Genomic DNA, 21,911 nt, shown 5'->3' with positions numbered 1-21,911 from the left:
ATTAAAAAATACCTAGAAACAAATGACAATGGAGACAGGATGACCCAAAACCTATGGGATGCAGCAAAAGCAGTTCTAAGAGGGAAGTTTATGGCAATACAATCCCACCTTAAGAAACAGGAAATATCTCGAATAAACAACCTAACCTTGCACATAAAGCAATTAGAGAAAGAAGAACAAAAACATCCCAAAGTTAGCAGAAGGAAAGAAATCATAAAAATCAGATCAGAAATAAATGAAAAAGAAATGAAGGAAACAATAGCAAAGATAAATAAAACTAAAAGCTGGTTCTTTGAGAAGATAAACAAAATTGATAAACCATTAGCCAGACTCATCAAGGAAAAAAAGGGAGAAGACTCAAATCAATAGAATTAGAAATGAAAAAGGAGAAGTAACAACTGACACTGCAGAAATACAAAAGATCATGAGAGATTACTACAAGCAACTCTATGCCAATAAAATGGACAACCTGGAAGAAATGGACAAATTCTTAGAAATGCACAACCTGCCAAAGACTGAATCAGGAAGAAATAGAAAATATGAACAGAACAATCACAAGCACTGAAATTGAAACTGTGATAAAAAATCTTCCAACAAACAAAAGCCCAGGACCAGATGGCTTCACAGGCGAATTCTATCAAGCATTTAGAGAAGAGCTAACACCTATCCTTCTCAAACTCTTCCAAAATATAGCAGAGGGAGGAACACTCCCAAACTCATTCTATGAGGCCACCATCACCTTGATACCAAAACCAAACAAGGATGTCACAAAGAAAGAAAACTACAGGCCAATATCACTGATGAACATAGATGCAAAAATCCTCAACAAAATACTAGCACACAGAATCCAACAGCACATTAAAAGGATCATACACCATGATCAAGTGGGGTTTATTCCAGGAATGCAAGGGTTCTTCAATATACGCAAATCAATCAATGTGATACACCATATTAACAAACTGAAGGAGAAAAACCATATGATCATCTCAATAGATGCAGAGAAAGCTTTTGACAAAATTCAACACCCATTTATGATAAAAACCCTGCAGAAAGTAGGCATAGAGGGAACTTTCCTCAACATAATGAAGGCCATATATGACAAACCCACAGCCAGCATCGTCCTCAATGGTGAAAAATTGAAACCATTTCCACTAAGATCAGGAACAAGACAAGGTTGCCCACTCTCACCACTCTTATTCAACATAGTTTTGGAAGTTTTAGCCACAGCAATCAGAGAAGAAAAGGAAATAAAAGGAATACAAATGGGAAAAGAAGAAATAAAGCTGTCACTGTTTGCAGATGACATGATACTATACATAGAGAATCCTAAAGATGCTACCAGAAAACTACTAGAGCTAATCAATGAATTTGGTAAAGTTGCAGGATACAAAATTAATGCACAGAAATCTCTGGCATTCCTATATACTAATGATGAAAAATCTGAAAGTGAAATCAAGGAAACACTCCCATTTACCATTGCAACAAAAAGAATAAAATATCTAGGAATAAACCTACCTAAGGAGACAAAAGACCTGTATGCAGAAAATTATAAGACACTGATGAAAGAAATTAAATATGATACAAATAGATGGAGAGATGTACCATGTTCTTGGATTGGAAGAATCAACATTGTGAAAATGACTCTACTACCCAAAGCAATCTACAGATTCAATGCAATCCCTATCAAACTACCACTGGCATTTTTCACAGAACTAGAGCAAAAAATTTCACAATTTGTATGGAAACACAAAAGAGCCCGAATAGCCAAAGCAATCTTGAGAACGAAAAATGGAGCTGGAGGATCAGGCTCCCTGACTTCAGACTATACTACAAAGCTACAGTAATCAAGACAGTATGGTACTGGCACAAAAACAGAAAGATAGATCAATGGAACAGGATAGAAAGCCCAGAGATAAACCCACGGACATATGGTCACCTTATCTTTGATAAAGGAGGCAGGAATGTACAGTGGAGAAAGGACAGTCTCTTCAATAAGTGGTGCTGGGAAAACTGGACAGGGACATGTAAAAGTATGAGATTAGATCACTCCCTAACACCATACACAAAAATTAGCTCAAAATGGATTAAAGACCTAAATGTAAGGCCAGACACTATCAAACTCCTAGAGGAAAACATAGGCAGAACACTCTATGACATAAATCACAGCAAGATCCTTTTTGACCCACCTCCTAGAGAAATGGAAATAAAGACAAAAATAAACACATGGGACCTAATGAAACTTCAAAGCTTTTGCACAGCAAAGGAAACCATAAACAAGACGAAAAGACAACCCTCAGAATGGGAGAAAATATTTGCAAATGAAGCAACTGACAAAGGATTAATCTCCAAAATTTATAAGCAGCTCATGCAGCTCAATAGCAAAAAAACAAACAACCCAATCCAAAAATGGGCAGAAGACCTAAATAGACATTTCTCCACAGAAGATATACAGACAGCCAACAAACACATGAAAGGATGCTCAACATCTTTACTCATTAGAGAAATGCAAATCAAAACTACAATGAGATATTATCTCACACCAGTCAGAATGGCCATCATCAAAAAATCTAGAAACAATAAATGCTGGAGAGGTTGTGGAAAAAAGGGAACACTCTTGCACTGCTGGTGGGAATGTGAATTGGTACAGCCACTATGGAGAACGGTATGGAGGTTCCTTAAAAAACTACAAATAGAACTACCGTATGACCCAGCAATCCCACTACTGGGCATATACCCTGAGAAGACCATAATTCAAAAAGAGACATGTACCAAAATGTTCATAGCAGCCCTATTTACAATAGCCCGGAGATGGAAACAACCTAAGTGTCCATCATCGGATGAATGGATAAAGAAGATGTGGCACATATATACAATGGAATATTACTCAGCCATAAAAATAAATGAAATTGAGCTATTTGTAATGAGGTGGATGGACCTAGAGTCTGTCATACAGAGTGAAGTAAGTCAGAAAGAGAAAGACAAATACTGTATGCTGACACATATATATGGAATTTAAGAAAAAAATGTCATCAAGAACATAGGGGTAAGACAGGAATAAAGACACAGACCTACTAGAGCATGGACTTGAGGATATGGGAAGGGGGAAGGGTAAGCTGTGACAAAGTGAAAGAGCGGCATGGACATATATACACTACCAAACGTAAGGTAGATAGCTAGTGGGAAGCAGCCGCATAGCACAGGGAGATCAGCTCGGTTCTTTGTGACCGCCTGGAGGGGTGGGATAGGGAGGGTGGGAGGGAGACGCAAAAGGGAGGGGATATGGGAACATATGTATATGTATAACTGATTAAATTTGTAAAATAAAAAAAAACATACTATGCTGCCATATATAATTATATTTCTATACAAAAAATATATTTCCCTTTGGCCAGTTTTTTTCATTACTGAATACATAAATGTCACTGGGGTACCTCATTTACTTAATGGACTTTATTAACTTGATCAAAATCCATTGCTAGAGTGAATCCTTTAGTTTCATATAACAACAAACCTCTTTCAGTTTATTCTCTGGATCCTGACTGAGTTTTGGCAAGCATGATCATACCTTCAACGATATGTGACTTTCAGATACAAAAAAAGGTGCTTTTCATATTATCCATAGTTTACTATGATATATTCCTATTAGGTGTACCATTAAAAACTAGTGAATATTAGCATGCAAGCAGCTTATTGTTGTGTTTATCTTTAGTATCCATAATAATTACCATGTATTGAATGCCTATCTTGAGCAGGACCTTAAATATTAAGCCACTGAATCCTTTTCATAACCCTCTACATATTGTAACATTAGTTTACAACTAAGGAAAACAAAGCTAAAGAAAGGTTAAGTAACTTGATCCCTGCCTCACAGCCCATAAGCAAACGGCAGAGACAGAATTACAACACAAGTCTTTTCAGATCCCAAAGCCCCAAATGCTATCTAAGCAATAGCTTTTCAAGCTATTTTCATTGTCCTCAGGGTTGAATAAACTCCTTAAAACTGTTAATAGTCAGAAATCATTATATAAATAGTGGATGCTGAAAAAAATCTCTAAAGATTTATGAGCCCATTGTGAAGGCAGTATAAATTATGTGAGTTGAAATAAAACACATAAAGATGACAGGATTCAATGATTGATATGTGCTTCATTATCATTATTTACAAGTAAGATATACTACAACCTAATGTTTAAATTTCCCTCAATTCATTTATTTAATCAAAAATAGGAAGGAGTAATTTTTTTATATAGAGAATCATTTTTTATTATTTAAATTAAATCCTATTTAATTTTTTTTCTGCCTAGTAAATTCTTACGGTGACAATCTGAATCTCATTTTGTAAAATAAATCCTAAAATTATATTGATTTTACTATATTTGGTCTTCTATGCATTTTGTATATTTTGTTTATTCATGAATTAAGAAAGATTAATGCTTAACTCAAGCACCTAACACTTTTTTAGTCTTAAATATAATTTTTTAAAGAAATATACAAGTGTTTATACAAAAGTGTAAACTAGTAACATTTTTCAGGTTTATACATTGGGTAAGAAAACAAATTCTGAAATTCAAACCCTAAAGACTGACATGTGAGGTTGGTCCTGAAGTCTTCTTTCTCCTTTTAACCCTATACATTCCAGTTTAATCCAAAGTTGGTAACCAAGAGGAAGGATAGATTTTAGAAATAAATATCTATATGATTCAGTTTATTTCTATTTATTCATTATAACATTGATCCATTCATTTTTTATATAGGGATATATATGTGTATGTGTGTGTATATATATATACACATACACACACACACACACACATATATATACTCTACTTGCCACCAAAAAATGATTTGTGATTCCAGATTCCTCAGTTCCTCATGTTAATAGGCATGGAGGCAATCAGGTTGTTAAAATTAAAAGTAGTTACTGAGATTGAATATTAAACTCGTCTCTGAGACTCCTTGTAGCCAATAACAGAAAAAAAGACAATGATGCTGACTTCTTTGCAGCTATAACTATCTCTTCAGCTTGTCAGAATAATTGAAAGTATTTTCAGATTTCTGTAACTGTTTGAAAACTACAACATTTTTTCAAGGTTACTGATGATTTCATACAAAACATGCATGCAGACAATATTTAATGATATATAGGTAATGTTTACAAGTTATCAGGAGAAGTAGTCAACATCAACACCAAAATGCTGCCACAAATGTGTTGCTTCAGAAATGTTCAAATTGAACAGTGATGGGTTAAAGTCACTTCTGTTTGTTTCAGAATCATATTTGACTCCAGTCAGTGCCCCAGACTACATTATTATACTTTGTTGTTTACAACCATATAAATATACTGCACCTGAGAGAAGATAAGCCAACAATAATTAACTGCTTATTAGTTTTTAGCCTTTGTGATGTGTTTAGGGTGTAGTAAACACCATACCAGGGTGTTTTAGTAGGAAAAAATACAAAAGAATCAAAAGACTGTTTCTTCCAAAGGTTGATAAGCTACTGGAGAGGTAAGAATACTTGGTTCATCTTGTGCATTGCTAGTAGGAGTATAAAATGGTATAGCTGATGTGGAAAACAGTATGGCAGTTTCTCCAAAAATTAAATACACAATTACCATATGGTCCAGCAATTCTACTTCAAAAGAACTGAAAGCAGGGCTCCAACAGATATTTGTATGCCAGTCTCATAAGAGCATTATTCACAATAGCCAAAAGCTAGAAACAACCCAAATGACCCATCACTGGATAAGCAAAATGTGATATATATTGATACAATGGAATATTATTCAGCCTTAAAAAGTAATGAAGTTCTGAAACATGTTATAACAATGTGGATGAAATTTGAAGGCAATATGCTAAGTAAAATAAGCCAGACACAAAAGGACATATAGTATATGATTATACTTACATGAGGGGCCTAGAGTAAATTTACAGACACAGAAAATAGGATGGTGGTTGCCAGGAGATGGGGGGGGGAAAGAAATTGGAAAGTATTGCTTAAAAATTTCAGTCTTGGGGCTTCCCTGGTGGTGCAGTGGTTGAGAGTCTGCCTGCCGATGCAGGGGACACGGGTTTGTGCCCCGGCCCGGGAAGATCCCACATGCCACAGAGCGGCTGGGCCCGTGAGCCATGGGCACTAAGCCTGCACGTCCAGAGCCTGTGCTACGCAATGGGAGAGGCCACAACAGTGAGAGGCCTGTGTACCACAAAAAAAAAAAAAAAAAAAAAAAAAAAAAATTCAGTCTTGGAAAACGAAAAAATTCTGGAGATGGATGGTAGTAGTGGTTGCACAGCAATGTGAATGTACTTAATGTCACGAACTGCACACCCAAAAATAGTTAAAATGGCAAATTTTATGTCATGTATATTTTTCCACAATTTAAAAATAAATTTAAAAAGAATACTTGGCTTACTCTTTTAAGGTATTTTTTTTTGCTTATATTAATTTTCATTCATCATTCACTAACTTTGAAAGTATCACTTATGTGAACACTTAATGTGTTCCTCTGGCCAGACCAGAAAGCAAAATGTAAGGAGAAATTCCTATGTTCTATTTTCTATTGCATTTCTATTTCTGTTGTATGCTACCCCATGACATAATATTGCAGTGGTTCTCAAACAGGACCTTATTTAAAAAGCACAGAGCCCAAGGCCACATAAGAATTACAGAATCAGAATATTTGAAGAGTCCTACCCAAGAATTTTTTTTTTTTTTAAGAAGATGTTGGGGGTAGGAGTTTATTAATTAATTTATTTATTTTTGCTGTGTTGGGTCTTCGTTTCTGTGCGAGGGCTTTCTCTAGTTGTGGCAAGTGGGGTCCACTCTTCATAGTGATGCGCAGGCCTCTCACTATCGCAGCCTCTCTTATTGCGGAGCACAGGCTCCAGGGCGCAGGCTCAGTAGTTGTGGCTCACGGGTCTAGTTGCTCCACGGCATGTGGGATCTTCCCAGACCAGGGCTCGAACCCGTGTCCCCTGCATTGGCAGGCAGATCCTCAACCACTGCGCCACCAGGGAAGCCCCCAAGAATTTTTTTTAACTCCCCAGTAATTCTGATCATAAAACTTGTTGGGAATGACTTTACTTTTTTACTCGGTGTGTGGTCTTAGCTGAATACTGACAGAAACTGATTTTTCAGAGCTGTGGAAACACCATAATCTAACTCTCTCATTAAGAAATAAACACATTTAGGAATTGGAAACATTTCTAAGATTCCTTCCAAAACTGAATAACATAACATGAAAGCTTTCACTGTCTTTCATCCACTATCTAGGCTATTGTGGTTAGCAAAAAGCAATAATATATTCATTCTATACCTAAGGCCTTTATAAGAACAGCATGATCCAAGAAAGTCTAATAATCTCCATTGATCCATAAAATTTGATGGCAATATCATTATGAATCCATCCTAAACTAATTCCCTTTAATATAAGCATGAATTATATATTCAAGTCATGGTATGTGAAGTCTAAACTCACTTAGTCAGGCTGATATTGGAAAATACACTTATTTAACACATGATGGCCTTACCAGAATATATATTTAAGTTGACCCAAGATCTTCTAATATATATGTTAAAAAAATCTTATAAAAAACAAATTAGCTTCAAAAGTTCTAGAGTACATTAGAAAACTGTCTTTCTAAGGGGAAAATATTACCAATTACATGGGCATAAACTCTGAAGCTTCTTCTCCTCTGAACCCATTTTTCACATAAGCATCAAATAAATTTTCTTCACACACAACTCTGAGCAAGTCATTCTTGTAACTTAAGCAATGCGAACAAAAATTGCCAATTCTTCAGGCCTTTTGCGTGTTAATGCAAAGCCCAAACTCCCTAGTGCAGCATTAAGGTCACTAGACTATGACCCCAAATATTTTAGGGACTGCTTTAGCCACACTGTTTCAGTTGTTTATCACCACAGAGTCAAAATTACAAGACACAAGAGACTGAAATGGGTTCTACTCTCCATGTATTCCTTTCTTGGTGTGGCACTCAGTTAAGCCCAGATTGCCCCTGCATCCTTCCTAACCTGCTGCCTGGCGTCGGGGTTCTTTATCTGTGTGAACTTGGCCCTAGAGCTGGAGCTGCTCCCTTTTCAATCAGGGAATGACCAAGGGCTGCTCCTGCTTGATAATCCAGCCTCTGTGAGCATGGCAGGGTGCAAAAGAAGGCATTCTCATCCTTCCATTACCTTTCCTGATGGCAAAGAAAGTGGTCCCATCAGGACATCCAGTCACAACTCTTATCTCAGGTCTCCTGTCATCTCTTTTCAAAATGTAATCTATGAACGTAATTTTTCAAGCAAGCATAAATTTTAAACCAAGAAGTACTTCAAGAGAGAATTTACAGGTGCCATTTGTTCCATTGTCTTTTTGCAGAGGTGCAGCTTATATTTGAGAATAAGCACAAATATCTCAGCCAATCTTGCTTAAAAACAACAGATAATAGTCATAGTTTTAAAAATTCTAGCTGCATCCCATAAGACAGAAAAATCATTATATACAGGATCCACTCGGGGGATATTCCTGAGGTCTTGTATAGTATCAACTAACCTTCCCTAAAATCATTTGTATTATTTTTCTTGAGCTGCAGTCATTGTGGACTCGTTTACCTTTCTTCTTACACAGACTTATACCTTCCCAACTGCATACATACATTCACCCTGTATTTTCTACCTGGACATCGTTACATCCTTCACTGCTTTTTCTACCTAGTAACGTGACCTTCCTTCGAAGGATCTCCTCACTCTCTCCCCTGTTGTGGTGATTTCCATGGCCCTTCCAACTGGAACTGAGCTCCTCATCTTTAAATTCTCATTGCATTTTATTTATGCCCCTTTTGAGCCACTTAAGCACATTCTTCCATCCACCAAAGAAGTCTGAATACAGATTGAATATCCTTTGCCAGATTTTATCAGTATGATTTGAGTGAGTTTATACTCACTGAAAGCAGAAATCTTGTATCATTTATCTTTGCATTCATACCAATATCGTATCAGTAATTTTTAGTCAATTAATGAATGATATTAGAAAATTATTTACTATCTAAGAAGTCACTCTTATTAAGATCATTTTAAGTGGATCTCTGGTTAAAAATAGAACAAATTTGAAATAGAACAAAATAGAACTGTATCATGAATTAATATAGTGGTAACCATAAATTTAATACATTTTCATAAACAGAGCTAAAGGAAGTCTCTGCTGTCTGTTACAGAATAAAAGAAATATAGCATCTTTCCAACCCTGTTCCTGTCTTCTCTCCATGTATTCTTTATTATATATTCCACTTGCTTTAACTGCTGTTAGGTTCAAGGTCTACAATCATTAGGCCTCATGTGAGGCCCTAATGATTGTATCTAAATAGCACTGTTGCATCTCTTGTATCTAAATAGCAATATGATATTGCAACCTTTAGATACGAAGCACTTGGAATTGCCTTTTTATTTTGATTATGCATGCTCCATAACAGTGTCTCCAAAAGCAGTCCACAGCAAGGAAACAAAATCATTAAATAACAAATTTCTAATATTCCAAAGTCAGCACTTTTTGGTCATTCCCTCTTTTCCCTTCTTGAAATTATGTCAGCTTCTATGATTATCTTAATTAACTATTTGCTTACTTGTGTACTGTTCTTTAACAATATCTACACAGCTATCCCATTGATACTAGAATATAATTTCTATGAAAGCAGAGAATCTACACCGTGGACTGAAAACAGTGTCTGGCATTACAAGAATCACTGCATAAATATTGAATGAGTGAACTGCATCATCAATTAACACTTTCCCTTCTGAAAAATATATTTTCAAGACAATGAAATGATAGGGTTATTCTGGAGTCACACAATATAAATGTCTTTTATTGAAACAAGCCTAGATTGCTTGTTTCAAGCAATCTGAAAATGGTTCTTAATCCAGGGAAGAGGAGGAGGAAACACAAGGAGCTTGTAGTACACACTGCAGCTGAGCCTGACTTAGGGAGTCTAGATTATGGGCTGGATGTGGTATGCATCAGCATGCATTTTTTTAATAGCTCCTCCTTAGGTGATTTTTTTCAGAATTCAAACCCAGAGCCCAAGTTCTCAACAGCTGAATGTCTTTCTCTATACACTGAATTACCTCAGGTCGTTAGTCTCCCGCTAGCAGCCCAGTGCCAGGCCCTCCTATGCCTCAGGGCCACATGCAAAGTCCAGCACATACAATCCCAGAGGCCTGGCTCTGACATCAGGAAAACTAAAGGCAAGAGATATGCCGAAGGCCAGAAACCCTGGCTAGGTTGACTCTTTCCAGGCCTTTCTTGGGAACTTGGTACTAAATGGAGCCCTAGGACCCCTACTGGCTTGGCTTGACTGTCTGGTCCCCACTGACAAGGCTAAGTGGGGAGGGGAGATGAGAAGCCCATCCTACAAGGCTCCTCTGGGTGGGTGTACTGATCAGGGCTTTATAAAAAATAATCTTAGGGGCTTTGCCTATTAAGAGATATCATAGACAGCAGGTAATAAGCTCCTCAGACACATTCTACCAGGACTCCCTGGGACTACATAGCCTTTGAGGATTGGAGACCCCATGAACCCCTCCTCTGAAGCAGTGCTAAAGAGGAACCAACTCTCCCTTTTCTGACTGGGTACCATGCAGGGCACAGTTGTCTACATGAGAGGCAGATAAGCACAGGGACTAAAAATGGGGTTTGGAAGCCAAGGTTTTGCTCAGGCGATCCTGATGGGGACCCATGATTGAGAAATGCTCCAGGGCCTTTGACATTTTGACATTTGACATTTCTAGGCTGACTCATGATTATGATTATGATTAATCATAATCATCATTGTATACCAATCTCTCCTCCCACTGACACATTTTTAGTTACAAGTAACAAGCCAACCTTGAGAAGAGGCTACAAAAGGACAGTCTAAGAGGTACGGAGGGAAATTAAGTACGTGTATTTCAGGACTTCTAAACACCAGTTACCTAAGTTTAAGATGAAAAAGAAATAATGTGAATTTTCTAATTAATAAAGAACTTGCTCAATTATTTTCATATAGATGATGGTAAGTGTCCAATTATAATGAATTTAGAACCCACTGGATATAATTAATTACAATAGTAATAAGAAATTACATCCTTTGCACCAGTAAAATTTATGATGGAAAGTTGAGATGTGAATTTTAAAATATACAAGAAGGTACATAATTTTTCAAAATTATTTTAGGGGAAACATGTACACCTCTGCATCCTAGTTTAATTTCCCTTTTTACTGCATGCTATGGAAAGTTCCATAATATGAGAGAACCCAATAATATATAAATTTATTATACTATGCATGTGAATAAAGTTTAAAAATTAAGACTATCTAGAATTAGTGTATACTATGCTGCCCCATAACTTTAATTAAGCAAACCAGAAAATAAGTGACAAAATTTTTTAACTAGCCAAAAGAGCTGTCAAAAATTCCACATTTGATTAAGTCAAAGTGTTAGGTGATTGAAGAACTATTGGAAATAGGTACAGGGCTCCTTATCAGGAGGGAGATAAGAAAAAGCAAAAAGAGCAATCCTAAGAACTGCAAAAATTAGAGCAATCTGATGCCATTAAAGAAAGGATAAATATTGCCATATATCTAAATATTACAGGAAAACATATGACTGTATTATTGCAGAGGGAAAAAACAGATATTTGATAATTATACCAACCTCCAGAAGAAGTAAAATGGACAAAGGAGGAAAAATCATGTTTGTTTAATGAAGAAAAAAGTACTGAAATATATTTTTATCAAGAATGAATAAATTAACTTGTCCCTAAACATTCATTAGAAAATTCATTCATGTGGAACAAATTCCTTCACCAATATTTCTGAATATGTGTTAATGTGCAAAAGCATATTTTTATAGTTACCTTTATTATGTCTATAATTTGATATTCTCACACAGTCTCCTTAATTGATTATGCTCATACTGTTAACATAATATTATTGGCTTGTTTTTATTTATTTATTTTTTTTGTGATATGCGGGCCTCTCACTGCTGTAGCCTCTCCCATTGTGGAGCACAGGCTCCATAGGCGCAGGCTCAGCAGCCATGGCTCACGGGCCCAGCCGCTCCGTGGCATGTGGGATTTCCCCAGACTGGGGCACGAACCCACGTCCCCTGCATCCACAGGTGGACTCCCAACCACTTGCGGCACCAGGGAAGCCCCTATCAGCTTTTTTAAAAGACTGATCTTCTTTCTGTAATTTCGCCTAGTGCCATGGTTACATTTCGGTTGTTGTTTTCTGTGCAGAAATGCCCTTTACCTTCTTCTTTCATCTTTGACTCCTATTTCCATCCTCGATGGAGATGCACTACACTTTTCAGCCTTCCTTGACAACCCCACCCAGAGTTAGGGTCCTTTGTCCCATGGTTCCTTATATGTACTTCTAATATATTAACAATGAAGCACTATATTATAAAATTGCTCTTTACTAAATTCTTTCTTAACAACAACAACAACAAAAAACATTTCTTATTCTTTTTATTATCTCCATGGCCTATCAAAGAGCATGATATAAACTGGGCATTCCATAACTACCTACTGAATGAAGGGAATGTAGAAAGGTCCTAAAATTTTGCCATTGTGACTGAAATCATGAAATAAGCTTAGATTGTATAATTTAATAAGCAAAGCCAGAGCAAACATTCTTATTTAGATTTCATGTTCATAGCAATAAAAGGCAGCCTGTTGGAAGGTGTGAAATTCAATTATCATGCTGTTACTATGATATCATTTGAAAACACAACTTAGTACATTAATATATACTTCATCGATACTTATTTCTTTACCTTAAGTAAAGAAATAAAACTACCCATTTTGATTGTTTCTGACACACTACTCATAAGAGAATCACCAAGATGAAACATTTACATGTTCAAAAGATTACTGATATTTGGAAATGTATATAAGTTGCAACAAGGCCATATTATTTGCGAACATGATCTGAAAAAATAAAAATAGCATTAGCAGAGGAAATCAAACAATGCTCAACTTTATTAAGTCCTGAAATAAACACATGTATATGTATATACATATGTACATGCATATATTTCTATAAATCAAAGTTGAGATCAAAGTGAGTGTATAGTTTTGTATTTTTAACAAAGCATTAAATTGGGAACAGTTCCCCTGTCATAAACTAATCTCATAAAATATTCTTCAAAATTGTTTAAGGTTCATATGTGAATATGCTGTAAATTATTAAACTATTCTCTATCCTTGGGAACTGTTTACAAACATATTCTTCAATGAATGTTATATTTGTGTACCTTTCTGATTATTTAGTCTAAGAGAAACTAATTTTCATAGTGTTTTCTTTTTTCCTACAATTTGGGTATTTCTTTCAGATAATTTTTTTTTCATAAAAACAAAATGCCTTCAACATGAAAAAAAATAACATTTGCATTTCAATATTATGCTGGTTGTTTTTTGATCCTGGTATTTATATTATGGACAGTAAAAAGGAATGATATGAAATATGAAGTCACAGAAATTTATGGCAATAGAATTATTTAGATCATTGTGTCTTTGAATATCCACTCTTTCAGCTATCATATGAAAATGTTATCACCAGGTAAAGTCTTCCTAAAGAGATGGCAAAGTATAATGTCCCTTGGTAAATAGTAACGTGAACATTAAAATGTAACAGTGTTTTAAATAAACTGCTTAATTTCAAATAACCTACTTAATTTAAATAACTCTACTTAATGGTTAATAACTTATAAAAATAAGTAAGTAGATAGTGTTAAAGATGTTTGAATAACTACTAACGAGGCACTTTCAAAGCTACAGAAAAGAAGCAAATATTATCTTGCATTTTAGAAGTCGCAATCCAGGTAATTATTAATTATTCCAAAATTAACTGTTTAGGTTTGTGATATAGGATTACTGCAGTCCAATCTCCACATGATACCAATGATTTTACAGTTGGTCTTCAAAATGTATTGCCGTGAAAAAAAAACATGCACTGGACTTAGAAGACCATTATACACAAAAGAATTAATATAGAAATTTTCAGATATTTACATGTTCAAAAGATTAATGAGGGCTTCCCTGGTGGTGCAGTGGTTGAGAGTCCACCTGCCGAAGCAGGGGATGCGGGTTCGTGCCCTGGTCCGGGAAGATCCCACATGCCGCAGAGCGGCTGGGCCTGTGAGCCATGGCCGCTGAGCCTGCGTGTCCGGAGCCTGTGCTCCGCAACGGGAGAGGCCACAGCAGTGAGAGGCCCGTGTACCTCCAAAATAAATAAATAAATAAATAAATAAATAAAGATTAATAATTCTTGAGAAATGTGTATGATAAAACAATACGCAACAAGGTCAAATTCTTGTCAATATTGTTTAAAATATCAAAATAGTACTAACAGAGGAAATAAAATACAGTTTAATTTTATAAAATTCTGATAATTAAAAACTTGAAAAGTGATTAAAATCCCAAATAAATATAGAAAATAACATTGTGTGATCTTGTAACAATTTGAAACACTATTATAAATACTGTTAAATATATGTTCACAACGTATCAAGAAAAATGGTAAAATTATTTTAATAAGGAGTAAAAAGTAGAAAAAACAAGATTCAATTACCTATTAAAACTATATCTATCCATAATAAAGAAATTAAAAAGTGAAAACACAACTAATTTTATTTTCTATTTATTGTTCCAACTTGGCTTATTATTTTATAGATCAAAGTAATAAGCACTTTGAAAAAGAGGATTTTTGCAGTTACAATGTGGAAACCATCATGACTACCATCCAAAAGCAAGTAAATCATGAATAATGTTACAAATAAGTACATATGAAAGTAGAACATATTCAATAATGGACTTTTCATACATCAAAGTATAATTATTCAACTGAGTAGAAGCTGTATTTTAAAAAACTGGCTCTCAGGCCCAAACTCCATCAACCAACACTATTACTGTGCATAATAGTACACAACTCTGCAACTCTGCTCTTATGTTTATCAGATGGTATTTTAAAACTGGACAGAATTCTGACACACAAGATTTGTGTAGGTGAAGGCTTAATATATAACCTTCAAGTAGAACATGATCTTACGGGATCATAAATTATTTATGATTTAAAAAAATTCAAAGGGAGAGAGGGAACAGGAAAGAACACTAATATCTCCTGGGTGCCTCCTATAATACATATAGAAATTGCAACACCTATTATTAAAACTCAACAGCTAAACACCTATATATTTATCATGTAACTTAAGAGATCTTCAAATCATCTGTAAGTAGTAAATATTCCCTTGTTGACACCAAAATATAAGGTCCAGATCATTACACACATCATTTAACTTAATCCTCTCAGTAACTCAATTAAGTTAGTATGACTACGTGCATTTTCCAGGCAGGGAAACCGAATACCAGGACATTGGGTAATTTACCCAGAATCATACTAGTAGGTAGTAGAGTCAAACACAGATTATTCTAGCTCCAACCCTCTGCTTTCATAATGCATCCCACTGCCTACCATATGGAAAAGCATGCACTTGGCAAAACTCTTCATTTAATGATGAATGATGACCACAGTCTCAAAGGAAATACTATTCTGCTGTGTATAACATTAGGATTCAGTAGCCGATCACCTCACATCAAACTTCCATCTCTAGTCTTTCACTGAGGAAACTCTGGCTTTTGAGGGAAAGTCAGCTGATCCTAAAGTAATTTGCCTCTAAAAGGAAGTAGTCTATTACCTTGCCTTAAATAATGCAGCATTCAGTTATTACTTCCTGTCAGAACGACAGTTTAAGCACAAGGCATTAAAAAACTGTTTTCTCCTGTTCTAGCTGTCTGTTATTTATTGCCTCATACACTACTTGTCTGGAAGTGATGGATAAACATTTGAAGGGAAAGATCCATCATTCTGGGTGCTCCATGAAATTCAAGATGGATAAAAGTCAATGTTTCAGGCTCATCTACTTTTAGCTTTCTTTCTATAATAAGCTAAAAACAAGCTTTAAGTATTTTAAAAGACTCTTCTAGTAAAAAACAAACAGACAAAGAAACAAATGAAAAACAGCTTTATCAGTTTCTGCATCAATTTCTAAACAATGGTTTCTATTCCAATATGTTAAGGATTATTTTTTTCAATTTTGGGAAAAAGCAAATGTATCTGAAACAATTAAATTGTCTTTCTGCAACACAATTTTGAGACTATGACTTATCTTTGGATTATGTTTTAACATAACAAAAAGAGAAGCAAGCAAATACTGGCACTATCAACACAGTCACATGCTATTTCTATGATCAGAGTGAAACTCCAAACTGCACATCAAAAATCTTTTCTTAAAACCAAGGTTAATTTATTTATAACAATAATACTTGCAAATACTCATTAAACACTACTGTACTTTGAGCCAGCAACCATGCTAAGATTTTTTACATAAATTATCACATTTAATGTGATAGTTCTTCCCCTGATAACTAGTGGCTCTCCCCCACCTCCTTAATTGCTTAAAATTATCTCAATGAAGCTTTCCCTTACCACCTTCCTTAAAATTGCAATCCTTCCTTTCCCTGTACTCTCTGTTGTCTTTCCTTCCTTTATTTTATTTTTTCCCATAGCATTTGTCACTAACAGATATAGTATATATTCTACAAATGTATTTATTTATTGCCTACCTCTCCAAATGTGAATGTAATCACCACGAGGGCACAGATATTGTAATTATTTGTTTATGATTTCTTCATACCTGTTTTCTTCAGTGTTGTAGTCCCAATGTCTATGATAGTGGCTGGCCCATCGTTGGTACTAAAAATATTAATTTAATGAAGGTGTTTAGTCTTTATGAACAACCCTTTGAGATATTAACACATTCTGTTGAAAAAACTAAGACTGAAAAGATATATAAAAGTGACTAACTGAAGTCATAAAGCAAGTAACTACTCAGGCAGGTTTACAGACTCTCAAGTTCAGTCCTCTCTATTCACTATACTGCTTCTAGAAAAGAGAACATCCCAACCAAAGTCTGTCTATTTGTTCTATGGACTTACAGATCTTTGAATAAATGATGAACAGGTCAAGAAATTATAGCAAGGAAATATACCTTTTAAATACCCTTCATGACTGGTCCTCATTTTTTTTTTTTTGACTGGTCCTCCCTGAAAAGGTCATTCACGTGGATGAGCAGGTAGTTTTGGAAGGGACGCAAATGGGGTTTGAGGGAGAACAAGGATCAGCTCAGACCATCTGTATCAACCCTGGAAATCAATGTGTTGACAGATGTCACAGCCAGTTTTCCCTCATAACCAGTAACCTGAATGTCATGAAATATTTGCTGAGACAAGAAAATGAATTATACACAAAATTTAAGCTTATGTAAGGACTTTACTTGAAAAGAAAAAGTAGTGAAAAACTATAGATATTTGAAATCTTTATACCCCATATGATACATACATAATAGTGCATACATTCTTACTGCAATATATATTTAAGACTTGTTTACTATATTTTTTCATCTACCTTTCTCTAGCCCATTTTGAAAATAAAATCAAGTAATTCAATTTCCCATTACACACACCACATATATTCACTTGTATTCTTTCTTTTCCCCCATGCTCTCAAACAACAATCAGAGCCACAAGCAAAGATTGGTCCACATTTGAGGAACTTGATGAAAAGAATATATTTTGCTATTGCCAGAATAGAGGGAGATAATTAAATTAGGAAGGTAACTACTTCAAAGAAAATATCTTAGCCATAAAGAATGGATGAAAGAATGTCTCCCATGGCAATAGAAATAAAAACAAAAATAAATAAACAGTACCTAATCAAATTTACAAGCTTTTGCACAGCAAAGGAAACCATAAAAAAAAAAGAAAAGACAATTTATGGAATGGGACAAAGTATTTTCAAATGATGTGACAGATAAGAGCTTAATCTCCAAAATATACAAACAGCTCATACAACTCAACAACAACAAAATAAAAAACCCAATCGAAAAATGGGCAGAAGGCCTTAACAGACATTTCTCCAAAGAAGACACCGATGGCCAACAGGCACATGAAAAGATGCTCAACATCACTAATTATTAGAGAAATGCAAATCAATACTACAATGAGGTACCACCACACACCGGTCAGAATGGCCATCATTAAAGAGTCTATAAATAACAAATGCTGGAGAGGGTGTGGAGAAAAGGAAACCCTCCTACACTGTTGGTAGGAATGTAAATTGGTGCAGCCACTATGGAGAACAGTATGGAGGTTCCTCAGAACACTAAAAATAGAATTACCATATGAGCCAGCAATTCCACTCCTGGGAATATACCTGGACAAAACTATGATTCAAGAAGACATATGCATCCCTATGTTCACAGAAGCACTATAAACAATAGCCAAAACATGGAAGCACTCTAAATGTCCACTGACAGATGAATGGATAAAGAAGATGTGGTACATGTATACAATGGAATACTACTCAGCCATAAAAAGAACAAAATAATGCCATTTACAGAAACATGGATGCAACTAGAGATTATCATACTAAGTGAAGTAAGTCAGAAAGAGAATGACAAACACCATATGATATCACTTATGTGTGGAATCTAAAATATGGCACAAATGAACCTAACTACAAAACAGAAACAGACTTATAGACATAGAGAACAGACTTGTGGGTGCCAAAGGGGAGGGAGCAAGGGAGGGGGATGGACTGGGAGTTTTGGGTTGATAGTTGCAAACTATTACATTTAGAATGGATAAACAACAAGGTCCTAATGTATAGCACAGGGAACTATATTCAATATCCTGTGATAAGCCATAATGGAAAAGAATATAAAAAAAGAATGTGTATATGTGTACAACTGAGTCACTTTGCTGTACAGCAGAGATTGGCACAGCATTGTAAATCAACTATACTTTAATAAAAGAAAAATTGAAAAAAAAAGAATCAATATCCAGCTGCTCCTACTTTTCCTACTGACCGTTTTCTTCTCACCACTCACCTGGACTAGAGTGACAGTTATGGTAGGGATTGCAAGACTGGAATTTTAAAGTTTAACAGAGTTAAGTAACTTTTTAGAAAGAGAGTTTGCCTGAACCATTTTGTTTATTCTTTTGTCTATAAATACTACTAATATAGTAAAGAATACGTAACCAAAAGAAACAGAAAGAATCTGACCAAAAAAGGATGTTAAGAATATGTGAGGGGGCTTCCCTGGTGGTGCAGTGGTTGAGAGTCCGCCTGCCGATGCGGGGGACGCAGGTTCGTGCCCCGGTCCAGGAGGATCCCACATGCCGTGGAGCGGCTGGACCCATGAGCCATGGCTGCTGAGCCTGTGCATCCAGAGCCTGTGCTCCACAACAGGAGAGGTCACAACAGTGAGAGGCTCGCATACTGCAAAAAAAAAAAAAAAAAAAAAAAAGAATGTGTGGGGAATGAATCTATGGGAAGTGAGAATAGTTACTTTCTAGAAATTATTAGTCACACAGAAGAATACCATGCCATTGTGAGCTCTTCTGGAGTGGTGAGTGTAAAGCAGAACCAAAAATAAACCCAACCCTTCTGAAAGTGAAAGAAAGCAAAATGAATCAATTCTTTACCCAGGGAAACTAAAAATTATGTAACTGGACCCAAAAAAGTTCTATTAGGAAGAATCATTTAGTTTTATGAGCTGGCAGATCCCACCTGAAATCCAAGGGACCTGATTATAAAACATGTAAGAACATCCTGAAGATAAGCTATAACCTCCAATAGTTTCTGTTTAACAAATTCTTTAGTAAACACAGGGCTACTGTAGTCAATAATTATTTCTGTCCAACCCCCTCTCCTCCAACTGACTTGTTTCTTTAACATTAACTTTGAAATAAGTCAAAATCTTGTTAATGGCAGTGGCTGAGAATATCAAAGAGGGATACAGGCTGAAAAAGGAACAATGAATCATGATCCAAATGCTTAAATATTTTCTTCCATTCCTATCCTTTTGAAAATGGAAAATATCAGGAAAAGTGAGGATATATTTTTAAGCATAAATGTTTCACAGGCTTATGCAGAAATTATATTAGCTTTTAAATGAATTAGAAATTTAAAACTTAAATTTTTCTAAAATTTATTTTAAGATGATATGAGTGATGGTAAAAATATATGGCTCAGGTTTTCTCCAAAAAAAAAAAAAAAGAGAACCAAAGAGCTCTTGTGTACTCCAGTTAAAGAGCAATCCTTTGTAACCTTAAAAAACACAAAACACCTACTAAGTATCTAAGTAATGACGTCAGAGCAACTTGCTAAGTGATTAATAATGAAAGTCATACTTTAATGGTGTTTTAAATAATGTTTTATTTTAGCCAACAAAATGAAAAATTACAATAACATTTGTGTTTCAGAAATACGTAGTTTGGTTTTTAAATAAGTAAGAATTACATATATAATACATTACCTTTCATTTACACTACAGGAAAAGCTAATTAAAAAAAACAACCACTCTACCATAATATATTTAAAAGCCGCCTCAAATGTCATATTATATTGAAAGTTTTAGAGTCACATCCACCACATTCCTTATGCATAACATTATGCTAATAACTATCCTTTCAACTTCAGAATTCCCGAGTTAATCAGTCACTTTGTGGTCCAGGTTAAAATTGCCCATTTTCTTGCCCAGTTATGATGAACTACATGCTTATTTGAAGATTGGCTTTGCATGCATAGGACTCACAAAGTCTCTGTAACATATGCATATATAACTGGGTAAGACACCTCAATGTTAATTGCAGCACTATTTACAATAGCCAGGTCAAGGAAGCAATCTAAATGCCCACTGACAGATGAATGAATAAAGAAGATGTGGTACATATATACAGTAGAATATTACTCAGCCATAAAAAGCAATGAAATTGGGTGATTTGTAGAGATGTGGATGGACATAGAGACTGTCATACAGAGTGAAGTAAGTCAGAAAGAGAAAAACAAATATTGTATATTAACACATATATGTGGAATCTAGAAAAATGGTACAGATGAACCACTTTGCAAGGCAGATATAGAGACACAGATGTAGAGAACAAAGGTATGGACACCAAGGGGGGCAAGAGAGGGTGGTAGTGGTGGGATGAATTGGGAGATTGGGATTGACATATATACACTAATATGTATAAAATAGATAACTAAAAAGAACCTGTTGTACAAAAAATAAATAAATGGGGCTTCCCTGGTGGCACAGTGGTTAAGAATCCACCTGCCAATGCAGTGGACATGCATTCAAGCCCTGGTCCAGGAAGATCCCACATGCTGTGGAGCAACTAAGCCTGTGCACCACAACTACTGAGCCTGCACTCTAGAGCCTGTGAGCCACAACTACTGAGCCCATGCTCTACAACAACTGAAGCCTGCGCACCTAGAGCTCATGCTCCATGAGGAGAGAAGACATTGCAGTAAGAAGCCCGTGCACTGCAACGAAGAGTAGCCCCCACTATCTGCAACTAGAGAAAGCCTGTGAGCAGCAGTGAAGGCCCAACGCAGCCAAAAATAATATGCAAATAAAATAAATAATAAATAAATAAAAGTTTTTTTTTTTAAATGGGTAAGAAGGGAGCACTAAGCCCATCAACACAAGCCCACAGTAGAGATGAGGGACAGTCCCTACAGAAGAGAACTGCCCTGTTGAATACAAAGAGATATGGTGTCAGATTTAGGACCTGAGAGAACAGGTCTTCCTGAAAGATGATTGGTTTTAATATGTATCCTTTATTAAAAGTATATTATAAATATACTACCATATAAAATTATAAGTTCAAAAGTATTATAATGACAGAATTCACTTTTACACTCTTCACGTATTGTGTGCAAATTAAAGCAGTGCTTCTGATAATGCCCCTAAAGAATTACTGAGGAGAATTAAATAGAATAAGCCCCAAAATCAAAGAAAATGCTTAAG

At 35.5% G+C, this 21,911-nt stretch overlaps 1 protein-coding gene across 7 annotated transcripts in view; it reads right to left on the bottom strand.

Moving 5' to 3' along the window:
- Positions 1–21,911, bottom strand: part of NAALADL2 (N-acetylated alpha-linked acidic dipeptidase like 2) — a 1,531,400-nt gene that overhangs the window by 1,295,287 nt on the left and 214,202 nt on the right. Inside the window, exon 3 of one of the 7 annotated variants that reach the window (XM_060100046.1) lies at positions 16,731–16,789. The exons of the other annotated variants lie outside the window; for them this stretch is intronic. The gene's annotated coding sequence lies outside the window, so the exon portion shown is untranslated. The remainder of the gene's footprint in view (positions 1–16,730; positions 16,790–21,911) is intronic. 7 annotated transcript variants of the gene reach the window in all.

This window comes from Mesoplodon densirostris, chromosome 5 (assembly GCF_025265405.1).
Source record: "Mesoplodon densirostris isolate mMesDen1 chromosome 5, mMesDen1 primary haplotype, whole genome shotgun sequence".
In the NCBI taxonomy this organism is placed as follows: Eukaryota; Metazoa; Chordata; class Mammalia; order Artiodactyla; family Ziphiidae; genus Mesoplodon; species Mesoplodon densirostris.
Note: the sequence above shows the minus strand (reverse complement) of the source record. Positions and strands in the feature narration are given on the sequence as shown.